This window comes from Corylus avellana, chromosome 7 (assembly GCF_965113065.1).
Source record: "Corylus avellana chromosome 7, dhCorAvel1.hap1.2, whole genome shotgun sequence".
NCBI lineage: Eukaryota > Viridiplantae > Streptophyta > Magnoliopsida > Fagales > Betulaceae > Corylus > Corylus avellana.
The window spans coordinates 8564378-8590824 of NC_142496.1; the positions used below are offsets into that span (position 1 = coordinate 8564378).

General features: G+C 34.1%; 2 pseudogenes; both read left to right on the plus strand.

Annotated features, from left to right (window-relative positions):
* The first annotated feature begins 3142 nt into the window (after positions 1 to 3142).
* On the plus strand, positions 3143 to 9256 carry LOC132185310 (LEAF RUST 10 DISEASE-RESISTANCE LOCUS RECEPTOR-LIKE PROTEIN KINASE-like 2.5; annotated as a pseudogene).
* Positions 7923 to 9727, plus strand: LOC148584437 (rust resistance kinase Lr10 pseudogene; annotated as a pseudogene).
* Positions 9728 to 26447: the final 16720 nt, after the last annotated feature.

The following is a 26447-nucleotide window of genomic DNA, read 5'->3' on the forward strand; positions in this document are numbered from 1 at the left end:
GTTTATTACTGTTAATTTCAAAATTAAGTGACGTTAGTGAAAATACATAAATAACTGCTATCTTTAACACTACTAAATTACAAATAGTTCAATACAATCTAGTTTTTCAACACAGAAAATTCTCTCTTCTTCTGTTTTCTCTCAAACACCTTCTGTATTTTAAATTTGAGTATCTATCTCTTGCTATAATAAAAAAAATCTGAAGGCGTTTGGGTTTAGTTTGGTTTGTGCAAAATGCAACTAAACAGTAGATGATTTATGGGCTCCATTGTATATTGGAAAAATAGTTGTTGTAACCCTTATGAGGTAAACAACATTGTAACATACCTTATGGGCATTTCAATTTCTGTTTTATCTTTACTATTTTTAACACATTGTATTCTCATTAACTTGAATGATGTTTATAGTAGAAAGCTCTCTCTGTTTATGAAAAAACTATGTTAGGTGGGAGAATATAAAATATGGTATCAAATCTCTAAGATTTGATTACAATCAACCCTAAATGGAGAATATTTTATTATCAATGTAATATGAAAAATATATAGATTTTAACCACCATCAAGGGACAATGTAGGTTGTAATTGTTAGAATATTAAGAGTAAAAGTTTAAGTTTATACTCTGTCTTTATAATTCATCTCCTTTCTTCAAGAGAAGTTTGAACCATACACGTGAAGAGAGAGTTAAAATATTAATTAAATAATTAATTTTACTATTTCCTATCGATTGGCCTGGTGGGTCTGCTTTTTGGGAGAGGAAAAGGGAGAAAGACCATCTCTTTTCTCCACTTTTTGGGAAGAAATACTTTTATTTGTGCCTTTTTTTTTTGTCTTGGTAATTACCTTTTTTTCCCATTAACTACAACGCATTGTTACTTTGCCCTCATGAACTGACAATTCTACTGCCCGACCCTATCAAACTACTATTTTGTGCTCAAAACCCCATTTCGTCAGTCAAAGGCGTTTACTTAGACGTTTAACCCGTCATGTGCGTCCCACATGCCATCTTAAAATTTTCTATCCCATTTTTGTCCATAGTAGGATTGTCAGTTTATAGGGACAAAGTGACAATGCTTTGTAGTTGATAGGGGAAAAGGTAATTACCCTTTTTTTTTTTTTAATGTATAATTTTTTTTTTAGCTTCTTTTTTGGATCCGTTTTCTTCGCTTAAAATCTCATACACTCCTCCTACCCAATCCCCCATCTCGAGAAGGACTGGATATATATATATATATATACATTTTTTGGAAACTCAAAATTCATCAAAGGATCAATTTTAGCCTTGGGGAAGACCAAAACTCTCTTTGTCCTCTCCAAAAACTTATGAACATCTCTTTCTAACTTGCCATTTTTTGTTTTTTGTTTTTTTGTTTGTTTTTTTTTTTTTTTTTTTTTTTTTTTTTGGTGTGTTATTTGGAAGTTATCCCCCTTGGTCTTTGGACACTTTGAGTTTTGAAGATCTTTCTATAATTGATTGGATTAAATTTATTATTAGACCTTCTTTTTCACTCAACATAGAGGCCAATTGCAAACACCACTTCCAACTTTTTGCTTCCCTTATTCTTGACCAAAATTTGGCAGACCAAAAACTCAGTCATCCATAGCAACTCCTCCCCCAATGTTCTGCTTCTCTCAAAACAATTCCCCCTAAATCAAATTAAGTAAACTTTGATGAAAGCATTAGAAATATTCTCTCTCAACCTTAGCAGCAATAGCTACTTCCTCTGCTGGGTTCATTCTCTTCGCTGAAGCCACTTTGGGTCTTGCTTGTGACGTACATAAATGATGGTGAAGCACTTGCAGCTCTTTTTGCTGCAAAATTAGCCCTTCAACACAACTATCAACAATTTATCCTTGAAGGTGACTAAAACATTTAAGCGTTTTCTTCTCATATGGGACTCTCTCAAGAGATTTTTTTTTTTTCAAAGTAAAAGGCTTATAAAGCAAATAGTTTCTCAAGAGATTGGTTTTTTGTGCAAATCGACGGCAAATTTGCTTGCATGTTTGAGTTAAGAGTGCTCTCATGTTTTCTTTTTTCAACTCCTCTGGGCAGGCCTGGACTCGACTAGTCAAATGGGTAGGATTAGAATAATATGGCTCCAAGGGGTGATAGGCTTGCAAGGGATTTGGGCCGCATCGATAAATGGTAGAGCAAAGAAAAAACTCCATTTTTCTTTCTATATATCATTTAAATAAGACTAAAACATGAAAATCCGGGAGTGGTCTGACGACTCTGACTCTAGGCATGTGGTAAGGTAAATAATTGAAAAAAAAAATTATATAGGGATTGAAATAAAAAATAAACCGCTAATAACCGTTAAAAATTGTTAACGGTTTAACCGAAAATAATCACAGCTAAATTATTAGATGACTACTTAAGCTAGTTGCAGTTATTGTTTATATGGATTGACAAAAGCAGTTAATAATTGAGTATCCAATAACCGATTTTATAATATATTATATATATTAAAAATAATAATAATTAAAATGTGTTAGGGCCACTGGCCCTTACCATTTTAATAAAAATGTTAAATTACTATTTATCTCAAAAGATTAAACAAAAATTATTTGTCTCTATTTTATTTTTATTTTAATATTATTTTATTTTTATTTTTTTTCATAATATCAGAACTAAAGGTCTTGAGTTTAAACATTGATTCTATTATTCACTCTCATTTAATTAAAATATTTCAAATATTAAATCTCACCAAAAAAAAATTTGAGCATACACATGAGGTGGTAAAGGAAGTGTACTTGGCAAAACATTCATCTCATCTTTTTATTTCTCCAATATCTTTTTTGTTTCCAAAAAAAATATATATTTAATGATATTTTATTATTACTAAAAAACCCTTTTCACATTTCTCTTACAAAAAATGTAAATCACATAAATCATTTTTTATTAATATTAAAATAAAAATTTCCAAAGGGGCCAAAATTCCTCGATTGGACTCTAGTGTGTTTTTCGTAACCTCACCTTCAGCCATTTTATTGCGAACTTTCTAGTGAGGGAGTTACTGTCCAAGTCAATGTTACCTTTCTCAGTCAAAGTTAAAACTAATGGTCAACATGACAAAACCCGCCCATCTCTGATCTCTCACGCCATTCAACATAACTCATCTCTGATCTCTTGATCTTCTAAACAATGGATTTCCATCTCTCTCTTTCTTCCATCATCATCATCATTCTTCTTAACAATACTACCGCCATCTTACTGCGACGAAGATGATCCTTTTGAGGTCTGCAACCGTACGCATGCCTGTGGTGGCGTCAACATTACGTTCCCTTTCTGGGGAGGTACCCGACCTGAATATTGCGGTAATCAAGGGCACGAGCTCAGTTGCAACGAAACTGATGATGAATACCCTGTTATCGGAATTGAAGGTCTAGACTTCCGCGTGCTAAACATCAACACATCTTCTCCAACCTTTACCATTGCAAGGTCGGACCTCTTGGTTGATCCTTGTGCTCCAAAGTACCAAGATACCATCTTGAATGACGATTTGTTTGACTACGCTTCAACCGATCAAAACATAACTATATTCTACGGCTGTGATTCTCAAAAGGACGACATTCTATTCCAAAATAGATTTAATTGCAGCGAAGGAGCTAGTGCCGATGGGAAAAATAATTCTTATTACTTGGTAGACCAATCCCCCTTGAGCGTCCAATTACATACAGAACTTACATTCTTTTGCAAAAACACTATCCAGGTTCCAATTCTCCGGAGTAGTGCTAGTGCTCTTCTTCACGACCCTCAGGGTGGAGCCCCGGCAGTTCGTCAAGCAATGGATAAAGGCCGGTTTTGAGGTGGACTATTACAGCAATGCATTGGGGATTGCCTGTACGGCGTGTGAGGCATCAGGTGGGGTATGCGGTTCTAACTCCACCGGGCAGTTTGTCTGCTTTTGCCGTGACCAACGGCAATCTAATAATACATGTCCGATTGAAACGAAAGGTATGCTATGCTCTCGTCTCTTCTCACTTTTCACTTTCTTGGATTAGGCTTTTTTCCGTTTAACTAATTTGGGTTGAATTAATGAGGTTCTAGGCTTCTAGCCTTGAACCAGTAAAAAAGATAATTAATTTACTACCATTCTACCAAGTTAATCATCCCCTATTCAACAAACATGCATTAATTGATCCTACACAGGATAGATAAAAGGTAATGGGAGAAATAACAATGGAGCTGAATATGAGAGATGGTTCATAAACTGGACTTACAATGACATTAGGAGTATGTTTGGCAAACAACACTGGTCATGTTTGGTGAAGAAAAAAATGAGTGTAATAATTAATATAGAAAATAAAAAAGTTGTATTGAAAAAAAGAAAAATTTTAAGTTGTAGTGTTTTTTTTTTTATTATTTAAATAGTAATAAAAAAATAAATGAAGCTTAAGCCTTAGAAGATACTACAAAATATTAAAAAAAATATTTAAAATATTTTTTTAAATACTAAAAAAATCAAAATCAAAATATTTTCACATTTTTATGTTTTATATCACATAATTTACTTTTTATTATTATTCAAATTAAAAAATTATTACAATATATATATATATATATATATATATATATATATATTTTGTCACTTTTTCATTTTTTTTTTACATCAATTCACGTCAGCCGAGCTAAGAATTTTTTTTACAAGATATATATATATATATATATATATATATATAAACAAAGTGGAGAAAGCTGGAAAGGGGTTTACAAGGTAAATTTTGATTGTAAACTTATTGACCCTACCCATTTGAAAAAATTTTGAATTAAAGAGATGAGTCGGGACTTAGGCTGCAAAAAGCGGAGATAAATTTTGATTGTAAACTTATTGACCCTACCTATTAGAAAAAATTTTGAATTAGAGAGATGAGTCGGGACTTACACCGCAAAAAGCGGAGAAAGCAGGAAAGGGGTTTAAAAGGTAAATTGTGATTATAAACTTATTGACCCTACCCATTAGAAAAAATTTTGAATTAAAGAGATGAGTCGGGACTTAGGCCGCAAAAAGCAGAGATAAATTTTGATTGTAAACTTATTGACCCTACCCATTAGAAAAAATTTTGAATTAGAGAGATGAGTCGGGACTTACACCGCAAAAAGCGGAGAAAGCAGGACAGGGGTTTACAAGGTAAATTTTGATTGTAAACTTATTGACCCTACCCATTAGAAAAAATTTTGAATTAAAGAGATGAGTCGGGACTTAGGCCGCAAAAAGCGGAGATAAATTTTGATTGTAAACTTATTGACCCTACCCATTAGAAAAAATTTTGAATTAGAGAGATGAGTCGGGACTTACACCGCAAAAAGCGGAGAAAGCAGGAAAGGGGTTTACAAGATAAATTTTGATTGTAAACTTATTGACCCTACCCATTAGAAAAAATTTTGAATTAAAGAGATGAGTCGGGACTTAGGCCGCAAAAAGCGAAGATAAATTTTGATTGTAAACTTATTGACCCTACCCATTAGAAAAAATTTTGAATTAAAGAGATGAGTTGGGACTTAGGCCGCAAAAAGCGAAGATAAATTTTGATTGTAAACTTATTGACCCTACCCATTAGAAAAAATTTTGAATTCGAGAGATGAGCAGGGACTTACGCCGCAAAGTGCAAACTAATTTGCAACCAGATTCTTTGAGAATTTGAAAAATGAAGGAGATAGACGAACATGTTTGCCTGCAACTAGATGCAAGCTCACATTTTCTGATCTTTTCACCAAAAGAAAAGTCAAAACTAGTTTCTCGATCTTTTCACCTTTTTATGAACTCCAGTTTCTGCAAGAGCTGGAGCCTGGAGTTGAACCCACCTTTCTTGATGTCGAACCAGTTAAAATTACGAGGAAACCCACCCAAACACTCAAGATTCACGTCTAGCTTTCACATCAATCACCATATGTCTGAAAACCACCCCTATACGCAAATTCATGTCCAGCTACACTCAAATTTGTTCTGAATATTTTAAGCAACATGAACATGCATGCCACGTCTCATTGTAAACATCTTGTACCCATGGGCCATAGCATTGCTTTTAATTTTGCCTTTAGTATTACTTGATTATGAACTTAATAATCTTTATTTCAAATATTGCTTGTATTATTTTTTCGGTTTAAAAATTGATTTTATAAATCATTTCATATATAATTTTTTTGGCCTCTCCCCATTAGAATCTATGGCTTTGTCCCTGACGTCGGCTACAATGACAAAGGAAAAATGGTGGAGTAGGGTTTGTCAAACACCCCCTAAATACTTGTTCCATAAAATTATGTTAAATTATCTTATGAAACAAATTCTATATATCTTATAATTTCACTCCCCTCTCATAAGAGCAAGCAAAGAAATGTGCCAATGCATTGTCGAATTAAAAAATAATAATAATAATAATAATCTGAGATTGTGAATTTTCGAAAATAGTATGTTATTCGAGCCCATTGTTCAGTCATCAGTCTTTTCTTCACCTTATATATTAAGAAAATTTAATCTAGTCATAAAGTATAAATTGGCCATATATTTTCTTTTTCTCTCTTTTTTATTATTATTATTATTATTATTATTATTATTATTTAAATAAATGTCTTTTACTAAACAACCAAAGAAATGCTACTTAACATTTTCAAGTAGCATTGTCTTTGTCTTTTGATTGCTAAGAGAATGCTACTACTTGAGAATGTTGCACAATGCTAGCACTAGTTTTAGTTGATTTACATACAGCTCCCTTTAGGTTATTTGGAGTAGAATTCATTTTCATCTCTCAAATAGATGTGGAGTTACCTTCACATATCTTTGTTAAACACTATTGGGATTTCGAACTATTAAGGACATTCATACTTTTGACAGTATTTTAGTGAGCCAATAATATAGTATGTTGAGATTGCACTCAACCCAAAAGCTTTACCCTATGAGTTTGGACTCAACTATGCTATATTAACCACTTACACTTCTAACGTCTTTCCAATGTTATACTCACACATGTACACTCAACAATCTTCTCCTCGTGTGGTTGTAAGTTATGTCAGTTTTGCCCACGTCACACACTTTTGTCCTTATTCCATCAGCTCTGATACCACTTATTAAGGAAATTGATATTTTGAGGAGTCTTTTTTTAAAAACCCATATTATAGCATGTTGAGACAGTACTCAATGCAAAAGTTTAGGGCTATGTGTTTGGACACAATCATGCTATATTAACTACTCACACATCTTACGTATTCACCTTTTAGTTAAATGTTATACAATGCCAGCACTAGTTTTAGTTGAATTAAATTCAGCTCCCTTTAGATTATTTGAAATAGAATTAACTTTCTTATTATGAATCTTTTTGAGATATATGTGGAGTTATCTTCACAGACCTTTGTTAAATACTATTGAGATTTCGAACTATTAAGGAGATTGGTATTTGAGACTGAGAGTCTTTTAATGAAACAATAATATAGTATGTTGAGACGTGACTCAATCCAAAAGCTTAAGCTTATGGGTTTTGACTTAACCATGCTATATTAACCACATGTTACATCTTTCCGATGTTACACTTACAAATGTACACTCAACGATCCCCCCCTCATGTGTGGTTGTGAGCTATGTGATTTTTACCCGCGTCACGCACTTTTGTCCTCGCTCCATCAGCTCTGATACTTGTTAGTTAAGAAGATTGATACTTTGGGGAGTCTTTTAAAAAAAAACTTATATCATAACATGTTGAGACATCATTCAAACCCAAAAGCTTAGGCCTATGGGTTTGGACGCAATCATGTTATATTAATTACTACTCACACTTCTTACATATTTCTAATGTGGAATTGTATCATTTTACACTCACACATATGTATAACGCAAAGCATGTCAATTTGGTTGTGTTTGTCTTTCACTTAAATGTTTTATTACTTCAACTAAAACTAATATTTCTCTACAGCTTTACATGCAGCTAACAGCAGACGGGGACTAAAGGTAATTATAGCAATAGGTAAGATACTTCTTCAATTGAATTTCTTGTTGATATTAACGTTAAGATGCTTGCTTGAATAGCTTACATGAATTATTGCATCTGAGGTGATCTATGGTTTCTTCAACACATAAATAGCAGCTTGATCCCTTTTCACCACTTCCGTGGGGTACTGTGGCTATTTATCAAATCCTTGACTATTATTTCGTGCAATGATATAAGGTTCTACTATTAGTTTTGGTAATCTCTGCATGGCACCAAATTGGAGTATTGTTTAATGCAATAAAAGAATTATTATACTGCTATATTCAAAGTAAAACCCTCTTATTTTTTTAGCTTTTTCCCTTATCTTTCAACTTGTGTTGAGTCGTACGTCTTATGACATTTTTTTTTGGTCCCTATGGCTGGTGACAGATAAATTTTCATAATTTATGATTTTATTTAGAGGCCCACTACTCGCTATCAATCAAAAGTAAACTCCTTTATTCTGCTTAAGGTACTGGATGCTAGATCATCCTTATAATTTTCTTCTTCATTTTCAGTTGGTAACACAACAAAATATGTGATTTTATCAAGGTTTAGATCACCCTCAATATCTAGTTTGAATTATTTTGATTTATGCACCACTTAATTTCATAATTTTCTATTATTTGATACAGTCACTTTATCGGCTGGAATTGGAGTTTTAATGGTTACAATATGCTGCTGCTTCAAGAGAAAGCTCTCATCAAGTAAAATTATTTGTTTTCGGAAGAAGGAAAGTCAAAACCACAAGAGTGTTGAGGCCTTTTTAAGGAACAATGGACCTCTTGCCTTTAGAAGATACAGTTATTCAGATATCAAGAAAATGACCAACTTCTTTAGAAATAAATTAGGAGAAGGGGGCTTTAGTGGTGTCTACAAAGGAAAGTTACAAGATGGTTCTCTTGTGGCAATGAAGGTTTTGAAAGAACCAAAAGGTAATGGAGAGGAATTCATTAACGAGGTTGCAAGCATTAGTAGGACCTCTCATGTCAACATTGTCACTCTTCTGGGCTTTTGCTTTGAGGGTTCTAAAAGAACTCTTATCTATGAGTTTATGCCTAACGGCTCTCTCGAGAAGTTCATATACAAAGAAAATCGCTCCAAGGGTAATTGTCAATTGGAATGGGAGACTATATACAAGATTGCACTTGGCATTGCTCGTGGACTAGAGTATTTACATAGAGGTTGCAATACACGAATCTTGCATTTTGACATAAAACCTCATAACATGCTTTTGGATGAGAATTTTTGCCCAAAATTTTCTGATTTTGGCCTTGCAAAAATATGCTCGAAAGAATAGAGTATCATATCCATGTTGGGTGCAAGAGGAACTATAGGATATGTAGCTCTAGAACTAGTTTGTAGAAATATTGGGGGGGTTTCTCATAAGTCAGATGTTTATAGTTGCGGAATGATGGTTTCAGAAATGATTGGGGGGAGAAAGAATATTGATATCAGGGTTGATCGTAGTAGTGAATTATTTTTTCCACATTGGATTTACAAGCGTCTTGAACTAGATGAAGAACTTGGATTGGAGGGTGTTATGAATGACGAGGATCAAGAAAGAGCAAGAAAGATGATAATAGTGAGTTTGTGGTTGTGGTGCATACAAACTGACCCCTCAAACCGACCACCAATGAGTAAAGTTGTGAACATGCTGGAAGGAAGCCTCGATTCCTTACAAATCCCACCCAAGCCTTTCTTCTCTTCTCCACCAAGATCACCTGCAGATCTTTCAACTACAACAGAGACATTGCAGGTGATTCGTTGATGCTAATATGCGCATTTTCTATTAATGACAACTAAATTTTATTGGTTAAACTAGGCTATATCATAATATATGTCGTTATAGCTTTTAGCCTGAATTTACAATGATGTGAGTCTTGTTAATTTGTTAGAGACTTTCATATCAGTAGTTGTACTAAATGATTGTATAATAAATTAAAACTAATAGGAAAGCCCTATACAATATCAAAAGCACTTAAAATTTACCATAATCTTACTTGATTACACAAACATGAAACACCAAGTGAGTATTGAAGCTTTTTTATGAAGCTTAGTTTAACCATATATAGGAAACTCATTACAGAATCTCCAAAAATTACCAAAATGTAAGGTTTGTTGCTTTGTGAATTGATAAGAACGCATAGGAAATAGAAGTTATTATGAAGACTTTGCTCAGAACAGAGCAAATATTCTCTATTTTTATTTTCTAGTTTTTAGAGTTTCATGAGATTAAATTTATCTTTTTCTATAAGTTTAAGTTTTTTGGATAAATTTTGAGTTTGAATCCTAATTTCATAATTTCCTTCCCATTGAAATTAAATATTCCATTTCTTAGACTTTACTTATTAAAAAATAATTTAAATCCTCACGTTAGAAAAAATATTAAAGTATTAATTAAATCATTAAAATGATTCTTTTTGTCACGGCATTGCTTGTCAATCGTAAGCTGCGTTAACTACCAAAAACTCAAGATTTAGTGATGTGTTTACAGTAACATTTTTTCACACGTCACTACTTTAGTGACGTGTTAATTTTTCACACGTCACTTCTCCCTTTACTATTATTTTTTTTTTGGGTGACGTGTGAACAATGACACATCACTAAATGAATTTTAATTTTTTTTTAACTTTCTTTTTTATTTTATGTTTGTTTTTTTAAAAAATAATAAAAATACAAATTTCATTAGTGACGTGCAAATGTTCACACATCACTGAATGAATTTTAATTTCTTTTTATTCCATTTGTGACGTGTGATTGTTCATACGTCATTAGTGATGCATGAAGAATCACACGTCACTAAATTAGTAACATCTCAAATGTTGGCTAATCATTAAAAAAAATGAACGGGGGAGAGTACTTCAGGCATGAGAAAGGTAACCTAAATAAATGAAATAAAAATATAATTGTGACATGTCAAATGGTGACACGTTACTAACTAACGAAAAGTGTTAATATTTTGTTTATTAGGAAAATTTTAAATTTTAAAATGGGCTAATTTGGTGATGTGCCACGACAGCACCTCACCAAAATTTGCGACGTCTAATTCCCCACACACACGCACAGTACCCCCCCACCCCCCCCCCCCCCCCCACATGTCACCAATGGATTCGTGGGCACACGACCGTGATGGTTTTCGATCTTTTTTTCTTCCTCGATCCCTTCTTCTCCCAGCATGCCGTCATCCTTTCTTCCCCTCCTTTCTTCTTCTTCTTCTCTTCTTCTGTTCTTCATCTCAGTTTCTCCCTCTCCGTCATTGTCTCTCCCTCTTCGGCGGTCTCTCTCGCTCTCTCCTCTGCCGAACGTCACCGCCGAACAACAACCCTCCGCTGCTGAAGTACCTAAAAACGTGTGGGCTTGCTTAAAGGTGTGAATCTCCTCGATCTCTTGTTGATTTTTGTTCTCTTTCACACTCTTGGGTTTCTCTCCCTTCCACCCTCTCCAATTTTCTCTTTTTGTGCATTGATTTTTGCTTGATTCTCTGCCCCACTCGGGCCATTCCATTGATTAAAGCTCCAATGTTGCCGGTCAATTAGGTCTTTCTTTTAGTAAATTTATTTGAGCTTGTGTTCTTCTATGGATTGGGTTTTCTGCTTTTGACGTTGTTTGATTGTGTTATTGAGCTTATGGGATATTTTTTGTGAAAGTTGGTTTGATCTATTTGTTTGTTCATAAATAGGAAATATTTGATCAGTATACTTGATCTGTTTGGGTCTCCTGAATTGGTCGGAATATATAAAAACAAAACAAATTTCTGGGTCATACTTAATTCTATATATTATGCTTTAGAAGGCAAAAACAGTTGAATTGAATGAAAGTGGGAACTGTGATGCAGGAAGGAGAAGCGAGGCTTGTTGGGGATGAGCTCCGAAGCACTGCAAGCCGCCAATAATCATGATAATTATAGTTTTTCTTATATCTAATGTCATGACGTCAAAAAGCATTTTGTTATTTTCAACACTTTTGTTTTCCTGAAAGCTGTGTAATTGGTATTGATGATCAAAAATTTGTAGGTATGAGGATTTGGGATTTGAAACTCTGACAATATTTTTTTGTTATTATTATTATTATTATTTTTATAATGAAGTTATAAAAATAAATAAATTCGGGAAAAAAATTATTTTTTTGGGTGACATGTCAAAAATTCATACGTCACCAAAACTTTTGTGACGTGGCAGACTTGACTCATCACCAAAGGGTGACGTGTTAGAAATTGAAGGACCAAAAAAAGACCAAGAAAAAGACATTTTTTATTTTTTTGAAGAAATACCAAATAAAAGTTGGACCAAAAAACTATTATTGCTTCACACTTTTTTTTTTTTTTTTTAAATTAAAAAATAAGGCAAAAGTTGGTCTAAAGTTGAGCAAAATAATTGGGTCTCTATCATCCTTCTTTTGAAAAAAAATACAGTTTACTCCTATGAAATTTTACTTCTCTTTTAATTTTGATTCTAATGTTTCAAAAATTGTAATGTACTCCTCTTAAGTTTTTGTAATTATTAGCGTAGCCATTCCGTTTACAAAATTCGTCTTCTCCAATGAGAGAAGGCCGCCCCTAATGTGGGACGCAGTCTTCCATTTCTTTTTATTTTCTCTCAATTAAGGAGTAGGACCTTGCCTTTTAATTTTTTCAACTCCTCTAGGTAGGACTAGAAAAATATGGCACCAAGGGTGATAGGCTTGAAAGCGATAATTGGACCCTTTGGACGTTTCGTTGATACTTCTGATTCTTGAACCATGGCTTTATTGGCTGTGCTGAGTAGATGAGTCATATGGGTCCTTCTCAATAACCAACCACAAGATTTCCACCAAGACTTTTGAGGATTTTCCTTCGCAAGGAGGGGGATTCGAACTAACAATCTCTGCTTCATAAGACGTGATTTTTAGCTAATTAAACTATTCCTTCGAGACCTTCTCCACACTACTGATGATGTCTTTAAAAGGTAAATTAATTTCCATGATTCTAAGACCGTTATAAAAATAGTGCCCCTCGTCAATAAGGTTAGGTTTGGTTTTGGATAGACTTGACTCAGACTAACTTCATTAATAAATGACAGATTTTTTTTTTTTTTTTTAATAAATTGTTGTTTAATTCAATTTTTAAAAGTGTTACGTGTAATTTAGCAATTGTTGTTTAATAAATGATTGAATATTGTATGATAGTGCTCTCTTATCGACATCCACTTCAGAAATTGGGGAAATTGGAGACCAAGCAACTAAAATGTTAACTCCAGGATCAGCTAAATCTAGCTACAAAAAGAAGAAAAAAAAAAAAAAAAAGTATCCAAATATATGTTTACAAAAAAAAAAAAAAATCTCTTATACCATGAAAGAAAGCAAATAAACTTGCTATTAGCATAATGAATTCAATATTCGATTCATCATTTATTCATCATTCATCCAATTCATTCCGCTAATAGCAAGTTTATTTGCTTTCTTTCAGGTACGAGTAATTTTTTGGGTTTGATAATGATTAGTCTTGTCAATTGCAAATTTGATCCCGAGTTTTCTGTCTCATTCCAGTTTGGTCTTTTCTCTGTTTGGATGGGGACGACTGCAAACATGTTTTTACTTCAGTTGAATCAGTTTGAGTTGCTATTAGTAGAATTTCAATTATTTTTGGTAAAAGGTTACATACCCTTGTCAAATTACCATATAATTTACAATGTTTTTCTCAAACTTTCAACTGGGATAATGTCCTCTTTAAACTACCAAAACAGTGTCAATGTTCCCTAAGGCTAGCAAAAAGACAAAAATGACCCTATATATTTTTCAATAAGACAAAAATACTTTAATAAATTCGAAAGAAAGAAAAAGAAAATTAATTTTTAATTTAAAAAAGGGGGAAATTTTTATTGAAAAAAATGATTGTTTTAATTAAAAAAAAAAATTGTTTTTTTTAAGAAAACAATTTTTTTTTTTAATTTTTATAAAAATATATATTTTTTAATTTTTTATTATAAAAAATAATTTTAAAAAATAAATAAATTTTGCTACCCGTTGAATTTTATTTATTTATTTATTTATTTTTAAGTTTTAGTTTTAGTTTTAGTTTTTTTTTTTTTTTTTTTAGTATTTTTGTTTTTATTTTATTAAGGTTAGTTTCGTCATTGGGGGAACATTGACAATTTTGGTAGTTTAGAGGAGACATTGTCACAATTAAAAATTTATGAGTAACATTGTCAATTATATAGTAATTTAAGAAGGAATATGTGAATTTACCCATTAATTTTTCACTCGAGTCAAAGTCTTTTTACTTCATCTGGGCTTCCCAGTCAGGGATTGAGTTCTTTCAGATCGGACTATGTTTTGAAAAGCCCACCCGAAAAATGCCCGAAGACCCGGATATATGTATCCCGGCTAATCCAAGCAATCTGGGTTGGACAGCTGATCTTATGTGTGCCCAATTGATCCTATGCCAGCGCACAAGACCCATCACTGCACGAGACTTTTCTTGGCCGGCCCAATATCTTTGTATCCTGCTCTTCGGCCTAAAAGGAAAGTGAAACCAAAAAAAAAAAAACAGAAGACTATTCAACTTGCTAAATCTACGGTCTCAACGTCAAAGCGGCGCATCTATTTATTGTTTTTTTTTTTTTTAAAAAAAAAAAATTCTAATTACTGATTCGCATTTTAATTTGTATCGCTTGCATCTCACTTCCATTTGATTGGAATGAAATGATAGTGTTTATTAGTCTTCAAAAAACTTGAACGAACAATATGTTCAACAATTAAAAGTCATTAATATACTGAAGGTTTTTCTCTATGAGAACCATTTCATCCATGAGAAAAAGTGCATCATTTACTAGCCTATTAGCCGCAACATTCGCTTCCCATGTAGATCAATTAATTGGCATTTGGCCATATCGATACTAATTTAATTTCATAGGTTGGGTTAAATGGTCTTATACTCACGTCTTGAGACAAATTTATATAGTTTTATATCATTGCCTCTAATTTAATTAAATGGGTTAAGTTACAGTTAACCTATATAATCTTATATTCATACTCGAGATAAGCTGAACCCAACAGACAAACATGAATTACCACTTTTAAAATTGAGATATCTATTATTAAGTTATTTAAATAATGTAAAAATTCGGACAATTTTTTTATAATTAATATGATTGGATTTCTGCAATTAATTAATACAATTTTCACATCAGTTATTTATTTGATCACCACGCCTTTCCTATCTCATTAATGAACTAGAGCATACTACTAAGGCTAAGCCTATAACAAGCATAGAAGATATACATAGTAATATATATAGACTATAGTCATATAGGATACATAGCAAATAACATGAAAGTAGATTCATTATAATATTAGTGATCGATCACGCATGTTTCCATGGAAGGCATTGGAGCTTAGGGCAAGAGTAGTTCCACGTGCTTCTGCATTCTCCTCCCATGCCGTCACAACACTTGCACACAAGCCCAAGTGTCGCAACAAATGCCTTGGAGTACCCTATAAATTTATCACAATATTATATATCATCCCAATCAATTCTATAACACTAATCGAATATTTGGCCTTAGGGAGGGATTGCTCTTTTGCTTACCTCGTTGATGATCTCTGAGTGTCACTGCCTTGGCTCCTGACGCTCTTGGTTGTTGTTGAAGTATGGCGACGATGATCAAGAGCCAGAAAAATAGCCGAAAATGCTTAGGCATATCCATTTTCGCAATAATTCAGTAAATTTTGACACAAAGGAGGCTTATTTATGAAAGAGCTGGAAAGCCATGGGAGGTTTTAAAGCTGTGGGGTACTGCGCGGCTCTTTCTATTTGAACGGTGTGTGGCCTCTAGAAGAAATGATAACGGTCAGGCTACGCGTTTCCACCTCTCTTAAGTTTCTCGAGGGTGGGCCAGAGAAAGAGCTTTCAATCTACTCGTCTTGCCCGGGGGAGATGACGACAGAGGAAAGGAAGTCGTAAACATGGCTTTCGGCTGCTTTTGCATGTGTATGTGTGCGTGCTTTTTTTCCTCTCTAATAGTAATAGATATCTATCTTGTTACATACGATGATGTTTTTGACAATAACGTACAATTTTAATTGAAAGTGTTTGTTATTATTTTTAGGCGAAAAGTACACTTTACCCCCAAGTTTGAGCCAATTTTTAATTCAACCCCCAATGTTTTAATTTTTGCAATGCACTTTCAAAGTTTAAATTTTTTATAATTCAACCTATCCGCCAGTCAAAGCCATTTTGACTTACGGAAAAGTGATCACTTGATTCGCAAGTGATCACTTAAGCCCATATTTTCCCAAAATGCCTCCACCCACACGATTAATCCTTTACCCTCACAAGCTTGATGTTTGAACCCTGCAACCCCATGATTCTGTCCTTGAACGAGGTTGGTATGCAAGGTGGTTGGTTCGAAACCGCTTGTTTGATCTCTATCGGGTTCTTCCTCTGCCTCTTGGGTTTCTTGGACATTTCTTCTTCTTCTTCCTTTTCTTGATTTTGGATGCTGTTTTTAGAGTTGTTGGGTGCTGACTCCAATGACTTTTTGGGCGTTATAATTTTCAAGAGCACCCTCTTCTTCTTCTTTTCCACATGCTTCTCCAGGTACTGCTTTCTCTTTTTCAAGTGAAATTGAACGAATTTGATGCAGGTCGCAGGTTCCCTGGTTGTGCGATCGATCGCACTATACCTGCGATCGATCGCACACGGAGCTGCTTATGTTTTGTTTCCGCGTTTTAATTAGGTTTAGCCGTCTTTATTTCCTTGTTTTAGTAGGATTAGGGTTTTGGGAGTCAATATTTCGTTATTTTATTAGGTTTAGGGTTCGGGGGGTATTTATGTCATATTTTATTATGTTTAGGGTTTTAGGCTATAAATATATGCTTATAGCCTCAAGAGAAAGACAGTTGTTGTTTATTATTGATTTTGATTAATGAGAATACTCAGAGTTGAGTTTATTCTTCTTTTCCTATAAACTTTAGAGAGTATCTATTGTTTTTAGAAGAATTCTTAGGTCTTTGATAGAATCTAGATCTGGAATTGTTTATCCGTTCTTTTATTGTTGTTCTTCGCTGCAGCCTACTAAGTCACGCTGCATCAGTTGGTATCAGAGCTCAGTCACGTTCCATGAATGGGGAGGAGCAACCGCTTTGCAGACATGAACGAGGTGTACGTGCGCACGGAGACAGCACATAAGGAGCAACCGGCGATTCGTTTGAAGCACATGAGTGGTGGGCTGAACAATTGTCGTCGCCAACCAAGACCGCGATTCGCGGAGGCGGAAGGCAAATCTATCGCTGAACGTTGGCAACTCAAGGAGGATCAATTCTGGGCTATGTGGTATCAACTCGAAGACCTCACTACCCAAATATCCAACTTGTGTCGTCACAATGGGAATGGATCTAGAAACCCGTTTACGGAGCGCCGAACGCAGGGACGTCAGCACCTTGCGCAAGCTCATGCTAATCAGCGGGTGAGTAGATTCAAACTCAATACACCGGAATTCCAAGGTTGCTTGCAACCCAAAGAGTTCACGGTGGCAGAAAAAAATAGAAAATTTCCACGAAAAGAAGTACCTAGGGAGATGGCGGATGTGGTGCCTAGAGAGGCGACGGAGATTAGGAGTCAACCGATTGTGGTGGAGGAAGAAGATGGATTTATTAAAGAAGATTGCTTGGTAGATTGGGCCTCTCCACCAATCTATGACACCTATCCCGACGAAGAGGTGAGTTATATGCACCAAGTGTTTGATGAAAGTCCTAAACAAGAATTCTTTGATTTGGAAGTTGATTTCCTTGGAGTAGATGTTATCTTATCAAAAACTTTTAACCAAAGTTGTGATGAGATCTATGGGGCGGAGGCGACTTGTCTATCAAAGAGTGAAGGGGTTTTTGTGAATACTTTGGGGATTCTCATAGCATCTGGGAAGGGAAAGGCACGGCAACAGCATGGCAAGCCTACACGACAAGGGGAGGCACAGGGTCTTCAATATAAGTGTGGCAATGTGTTGATGAATAAGGCCATCACGTTTCTTATGGGGTGTGGCCTTGTTGTGATCTTGAGCAGAGGAGAATGTAATGAGTTGACGGGGCATCCGAAGGATCGTGGAAAGAATCGGTGGAATTCGAGGGCGAATTCTCTCCAACAAGGGGAGGATGATGCAGGTCGCAGGTTCCCTGGTTGTGCGATCGATCGCACTATACCTGCGATCGATCGCACACGGAGCTGCTTATGTTTTGTTTCCGCGTTTTAATTAGGTTTAGCCGTCTTTATTTCCTTGTTTTAGTAGGATTAGGGTTTTGGGAGTCAATATTTCGTTATTTTATTAGGTTTAGGGTTCGGGGGGTATTTATGTCATATTTTATTATGTTTAGGGTTTTAGGCTATAAATATATGCTTATAGCCTCAAGAGAAAGACAGTTGTTGTTTATTATTGATTTTGATTAATGAGAATACTCAGAGTTGAGTTTATTCTTCTTTTCCTATAAACTTTAGAGAGTATCTATTGTTTTTAGAAGAATTCTTAGGTCTTTGATAGAATCTAGATCTGGAATTGTTTATCCGTTCTTTTATTGTTGTTCTTCGCTGCAGCCTACTAAGTCACGCTGCATCAGAATTCCATCAAGATCATCAGGGTTAGCATCTTTTCTACCTCGTTTTCATTCTCACCCACAGCTCTTATCACCTCCTTTATGATTTTATTGAAGTGCCCACATAAAGTAGGAGAGCCACCCCTCAGATCCTCAAGAGTGATAGTCATATTTCTCAACGTCTTCTTCCTCTTCGTCCTGAAACAAGAAAAATGATACGATTTTGAATTCCAAAAGAGAAAGTTTCAGAGATGATACCGCGTGGGTGGGGGCATTTGGGGGAAAGAATTGGCTTAAATGATCACGTGCGGGTCACGTGATCACAGTTTCGTCAGATAAGACGGCAGCGACTAATGGAGAGGCAGAATTGAAAAAATTTTAAACTTTGAGGGGTGCATTGCAAAAATTGATTTACACTTTACACTTTACACTTTAGGGAGGTAAAGTGTACTTTTACCTATTTTAAAAATCTGTAACCCTATTCATTTGATTGCTCTATCTATCAGATTTTATAAGAAAATTTTGGTTAAATCCAAGGGGAATGAATAACTCTTTTAATTCGTGTAATACATGTAACTAATATGTACGTGTTAATAAATTGCAAAAGTCTAACTTTTTCTAAATTTAGGATATTTGATTATGCTCTCGATGAGAAAACACAATCTTGGGTGATGGACACACCAAAATTAACTCTTGAAATGAATTGTCTAGTAGAAATTGACATCTTAAGCAACATGAATAGCCACCTGGATAATTCCACTGGATAAGCTTTTAGTCTTCAGCTATATGATCGTTTGATCATTATCAACAATTTTGTCGTGATTTCAAAGCATTAATGAAGATGAAAAAGACAAATACAAGGGAATCTCTATTTAATTTATATAAAGTAATATAACTTGTTATACAAGATTTGGTCATCAATCTGAAATCAAGACAAACAGCCACAAGCTACTATGAAACGTGAAGTAAGGTGCGCAGCTAGCTTATTTGAATTTTTACGTATTTGTATTTTTATTTGGTCTTCAGTATGTTCCCCACACCAAATTTAAAAATTATCCAAACATATATAAACCGATTTAATACAATTTTGGATAATTTTAAGCTTATCCAGTGGAATTGTGTACAATTTAATACAAATATTAAATAAACATTTACTTATATTCTAATACTACTTAATACAATTTTTTTTTAAAAAAAAAAAAATTAGTACCATATAATTTAATGTTTTTAAATAGCTTATTAATTAGACATTGGACATTAAGTCTATAAATAATAACATAGTCTATACAATGTTAGTTATACACTTATACTATACCCTTAGATCTTAATTAATTAATTGTACACACATTGAACCTATGATTATTATTATTATTATTGAATTGGACATTGGACATTGGACATTAAACCTATAAATAATAGCATAGTCCATATAATGTCGGTTATACTATACCCTTAGATCTTAATTAGTTAATTGTACACGCATTGAACCTATGATTATTATTATTATTATTATTATTGAATTGGACAATGGACATTGAAAATTCTATATACGACTCCAAATGACACCTATTCTAAATGTATAGGTGTTTCATACAATATTATGTGAAAATAGATCTGACTTAACAAATAATAATTAACCAAAAACAGATATGCAAAAAACAATAAAGAACACAGATATTTTGGTTACGAAAAGGAAACCAATTAGAGAACTCTCTAATTATAAAACCTCTCCGGGGCAGCCAAACTCAAGAAATCAACTAACTTAGTAAAAGAATAAAGGATTACAAGACACAAACCATCACTCTAAGAGAGAGAACAGACTCTCTATATCTCAGACTTTCTTAGCACACTACGGCGAATTCTAGATGCAGAAATTCGTTGTAATACAGATCTGTAGAGATCTATATATATAAGATAAAGACCCCTAGTCTAATTAGGACTCAATTACATTTAAATTAAACCTAGCAGACTATGGGCCGTTGGGACAGTAAACGGGCTCGTCCGAACGGGGCTCTTAAAACACGGCAAATATTGTTCTCGTAAGTGGTCGTTCGAACGCCGTTGCAGACGAGGCTCTCAGGATAAAATTAACTGTGCAGTCTTTAAACCTCGTCCGGACGGCTATGAATCTCGTTCGGACACCCATAGTGATTTGGCACTTTGAATCCATTTTGCTCACCGAACATTTAGCCAACACTTAAAACTTACAAACTCCCCCCTTTGGCAATTTCGGCAACAAAATCAATCGGACGAGTCACCCATCATCTCCCCAATTTTGTACTCCTCCTTTTTGTCACAAATTGACAAAAGGTATCATGTTTCTTGAAATACTCAACAAAATACATTAAGGCATATGTGAAACATGAAAAACATACACAAAATTCATGATCACAGATAGGAAAATGCATGAAGATAATGCAAGATCATGAATAAAAGAAACTTCCCCTCAATATATGACTCAATAATCAACAAGAAACTAGAAAGCAAAAATAATTTATTTTTTTCCCCTTAAAAGTCAAATGAACACACATGAGACACACATCAAAAACTCATGTATTTTAGCAATGAATCTCTCAAACATGCTCCAAATATGCAAAATATACATGAGACTAGAAATAGCAAGAAAACTCATATTGCTTAACCCAAACCAAGAAAAATGTTCCATTCAACCCATGCTTATGTGTTGTGTGTGTAAAGCCATAATCAAGAGTCAAGCAATGAACAAATATATATTGACAAAGAAGGCACATTAAAACTTTCAAACCATATGAAAGAAATTCATATCCTGTTAGGTTAGAAGTCCAACCTTACTAGGGCCTAGTTACCATCATCCAATATTCTCCCCCTTAGTCTTATCACAAGGCTCAGAACTACATCCGAAATTTTAATTACGGATGAGCCAAGCACAAAAAATTGACACAGTGAAAATTCCATTTTTGGAATATTTTGGTATTTTGCACATTTCACTTTAGATTTTCTCTTTGAGAACGTGTCTTTTATAAAAATTAAAGTACAAGACATAAGGGTTTGAATTGAAATTTATAGGTTCTAGGTTCAACTAGCATTTGGTCAATTTTAACCCACAAAAAAAATTCATCCTATGCATATAGTTTGTTCAACATAACAAATTTGTCATGGATTGACATTCCTTCTTGAAGCTTAAGTTCATAGAGATAGCATAAATGAAATATACCACAATAACACATACTTGAATGGATCAATGACAGTTCATTATAAAGATAATCAACTCAAGCATGATAAATGTATTCCATAGGTACATAAATTAAGAGGATTTCTAATTAAGCAATTAAAAAGCTTTTAAAGCATATATCCATCTTAACATTTCAAACATCTTTGCAACACCAATTCCTTTCTCAAAAATTTATTAACACAAATAAACCACAAAGAAGGGCAGCAAAGAAAACAACATGTTTGAATTGAGATTACAACAGGTAATACATGAATGTTCTTTAGTATTAAACTTTCATCACATCTTTTAGGTCCCACTACAAAATAATGATTTGGTTTAATAACAACTTCTAGGTCTTCACAAGACATTACACATTCATGAACACTCGATTAGCAAGTAGACAAAAATCTTGGTGGTCCGAATACAACATCTCATTTATAAGCCTTTCAAAGAACATAACATACGAATTTCTTGAAAAGTCCTTTATGAATATGCTTCATAACAAGAATCTCAAAACAAACATGTATACACTCTTCACACAAAAAGTGTAAAAAAAAAAAAAAATTGCAATGCATAAACTAGAAAGCAAAAAAATGCAAAGCAAAGAAAAACAACATGCTCTAGGATTTTCAAAAATAAGCAAAACAACAATTCCTATACATGTTATTTACTCACCTAAATTTAGGTGAGATCACTACCACTCTCCCTCAATGGGTGAATGGTATCAACCTTCTTAATCCAAACTTTCTTCATATTGGGGACAAATATGTGACTCTTATCCAAATCATTTAACTAGGTGATAACACCCCTTAGCATGTTGAATAATTCCTCATGACTCTTCCTAGAATGAAAATAATCTCTTTTTGACTCATGATTATTCAACTGAAAAAAATTAGGGCGAATATGCCCAATCTTACCACAGTAATGACATGTAGGAATGAACCTTTGAAAAGGTTGGTTCCTTGCAAGGTAAACAATGTTGGAGTTGCTTTTAGGTAAAAAGTGTACAGCACGAGAATACTTACCTTTCTTACCCTTCTTACCTCTTGAGGTCGCAGTGGCTGTTTTCTTCTTTTTCTTTAAGACTTCTTTTCCTCTTCTTATTGAGGAGTGAACAACAACTAGCTTATCTTTATCCAATGGCTCTTCCAAGTTTTCTGTTTCAACAAAAACTTTCTTGGAAGAAGAAGCAAGGTTAGAGGAATGAGCAATAATCTTGTCAAAATCAATCTCAATTCTATCACAGGTAGCTTTTTGAGTATGCAAAATTGTCAAGATTATCATTAGAGAATTTTTTCCAATAGAGTTTTGGACTCCTTTAATTCATTCTCTAATGACTCAACCTTATTAGCAAGATCATGATTTTCATATTTCAATGTTTTACACAAATCACGAGAACCACTCAATTCACCAATTAGCTCATCTTTATCATGTCCAGCCTTTCTAAGTTTCTTTAGATTCTTGGAATTAATAACTTGTAGCTCAGAGAATTTCACAAACAACAAATTATAAGTCTCATGAAGATCAATTTCATTATCAGAATCATAATCAGAATAATACTGTTTATCAGAAGACATAATAGTTCCACAAAAAGTATTATCAACAGTTTTGAAACAATCAAGAGTTTGAGACATCTAGAAAGTATATAGGATCACACTCAAGAATTTAATCATTTGACAGAGTGAACCTGCTCTGATACCAATTGAAAATTCTATATATGACTCCAAACGACACCTCTTCTGAATGTATAGGTGCTCCACACAATATTATGTGAAAATATATCTGACCTAACAAATAATAATTAACCAAAAACAGATATGCAAAGAACAATAAATAACACAGATATTTTAGTTACGAAGAGGAAGCAAATTAAAGAACTCTCTAATTGCAAAACCTCTCCGGGGCAGCCAAACCCAAGAAATCAACTAACTCAGTAAAAGAATAAAGGATTACAAGACGTTCACACTTACAAAACCTTTGCAATTAATACGATCTTGTATAAGACAAGCGACCTGCTTGCCTTCTACTACAGTAGCCCTTTCCAGAGACAGCTGGCACAATCCTTCTACGTGATCTCCCTTCACCGGAACTCTGGTTGACTTCACTTCAACAATTAACAAGTAAAAACAAACGATCACTCTAAGAGAGAGAACATACTCTCTATATCTAAGACTCTCTTAGCACACGATGGCGAATTCTACATGCAAAAATTTGTTGTAATATAAATCTGTAGAGATCTATATATATAATACAAAGACCCCTAATCTAATTAGTACTCAATTACATTTAAATTAAACCTAGCAGACTACGGGCCGTCCGGACAGTAAACGGGATCGTCCGGACGGGGCTCTTAAAACACGAGAAATATTGTTCTCGTAAGTGGTCGTCCAGATGCCATTTCAGACGAGCTTGCAGACGAGGCTCTCGGGATAAAATTAACTGTGCAGCCTTTAAATCTCGTTTGGACGGCTATGAATCTCGTTCGGATGCTCATAGTGATTTGGCACTTTAAATCCATTTTGCTCACCGAACATTTAGCCAACACTTAAAACTTATAGGCATGAAACCTATAAATAATAACATAGTGCATATAATGTTAGTTATACTATACCCTTAGATCTTAATTAGTTAATTGTACACACATTGAACCTATGATTATTATTATTTTTATTATTATTATTATTTTGAATTGGACAATGGACATTAAACCTATAAATAATAAAATAGTCTATACAATGTTACCCTTAGACTTTAATTAGTTAATTGTACACACATTGAACCTATGATTATTATGATTATTATTATTGAATTGGACATTGGACATTAAACCTATAAATAATAACATAGTCCATATAATGTTAGCTATACTATACTCTTAGATCTTAATTAGTTAATTGTACACACATTGAACCGATGATTATTATGATTATTATTATTGAATTGGACATTGGACATTAAACCTATAAATAATAACATAGTCCATATAATTTTAGTTATACTATATCCTTAGATTTTAATTAGTTAATTGTATACACATTGAACCTATGATTATTAGTGATTAATAACATGGTTAATTTGTTTTTTAGTTACATTGTCGTGCGAATCGGGTCGGGTTGGATGATAAAACAGGTCGAGCTCGCGAGCCCTAAACAAGTCGAGCGAGTCGGGCGATTATCGAGTTAATTGAGTCGAGCTCACGACCCCTAAACGAGCTCGGGCAAGCCTACCGAGCTCGAGCTAAACAAGTCGAACTCTCAAGCCCCCGTCGAGCTTAATCGAGGAAGCCGGGTATGTGTCGCTAGCTAATCGAGCGAGTTTTAATAGTGACGAGTGAGCTTGTACAGTGTCAAGCTTGAGCTCGAGTTGAGTTTAGCCAAGTGAGTATCGAGCGAGCTGTTAAGTGTGTCAACTCATTTACAGCCTTAAGAAGAAAGATGGAGCGGCAGGCAGAGGAGAAGAGAGGGAGAAGAGTGGGCCTTCATGTAGTGGATTTATTCCAATTATTCAAGTTGTCTTTTTTATGTCTTTTTATTTATACATTATAATTACTTTAATAATATGGTATGCAGCCGAATATGAGCCACGTCAGCTTACCTGCTTCCATTTTGATAAGAATCTAAAGATGATGAGACCTCTGAAAACATAAAGGCTGTAATGATCGAAGGATGAAAAAGGTCACATCGTTAATCAAATAAGGCATTTGAAAAGTATATAGAAATTGATAATAAAATAAAATAAAAATTAGGACAAGAGAGAGAACGCAAATTATAAAAATAAGGAAAAGAGAGAGAACACAAATTTTAAGCGGTTCCGTCTAAAGTTCTATTTTCATGTGGTAAAACTTTATTTTGGCTATATTTTCCTTGATTGTGTGATTTGACCATATGATTTTATTTATAGAGCTTTAAGGTGATTTTAAATATAAAGCAAATCACTTAAATTAAAAATAATTAATCACAAATCAAATTCACATTAATTAACAAAAATTTTATTCTTATCAAAAGGGGTAGGATGCCCAAATAGGAGGGACTATGAGAGCTGGCAGCACCATTCACAAATAAAAAATGTTAGACTTATAAAATATTTTATAAAATAATATTTATAAGATAATATGGCACAATATAATTAATTTTTTTAAAAATTTAAATATATTTTCTTTTTAATCATGTTTAAGAATTATTTTATAAGCATAGCATTTTTCTTTGAGAGCCCTTACTATCAGGTCCTAGTGTAAACTAGCCATATTATAGCATCCAATCAGCATGTGACACATCATCATTTCAAGAAAAATGCAACAAATTAAAGTGAGATAAAAAACACCAAATCAAAATAGAAACCGAACAAAAACACCCCATATTCGGCGAGACTCATTCGGCCAAACTGGCCAGACTCACGATGTGGGTCACGAGACCATGGCGTGGGTCTAGCCAGGCCCACGCCGTGGGTCTAGCCAAGCCCATGACGTGGGTCTAGCCGGCTATGTATTCTCTCTCCAGCCGTGACCCGATTCTAATACTTCAAAACCTGATTCTAATGCCTCAAAACCCGTTTCTAATGTTTCAAAACTCTTTTTTTTGGATTCAAAACTAAAATCTAGAGATGAAAGGTTAACTCTTTAGGGATTTTATCACCCTAAAGGCCGAAAAATGTGACTCACAGCCCCGGAGAGGGTGAGGGTCAGGCCAGACCCACTGAGTCTGGCAAGTGGGTCTAGCTGGTTGGGTCTCGTCGGCTCTTT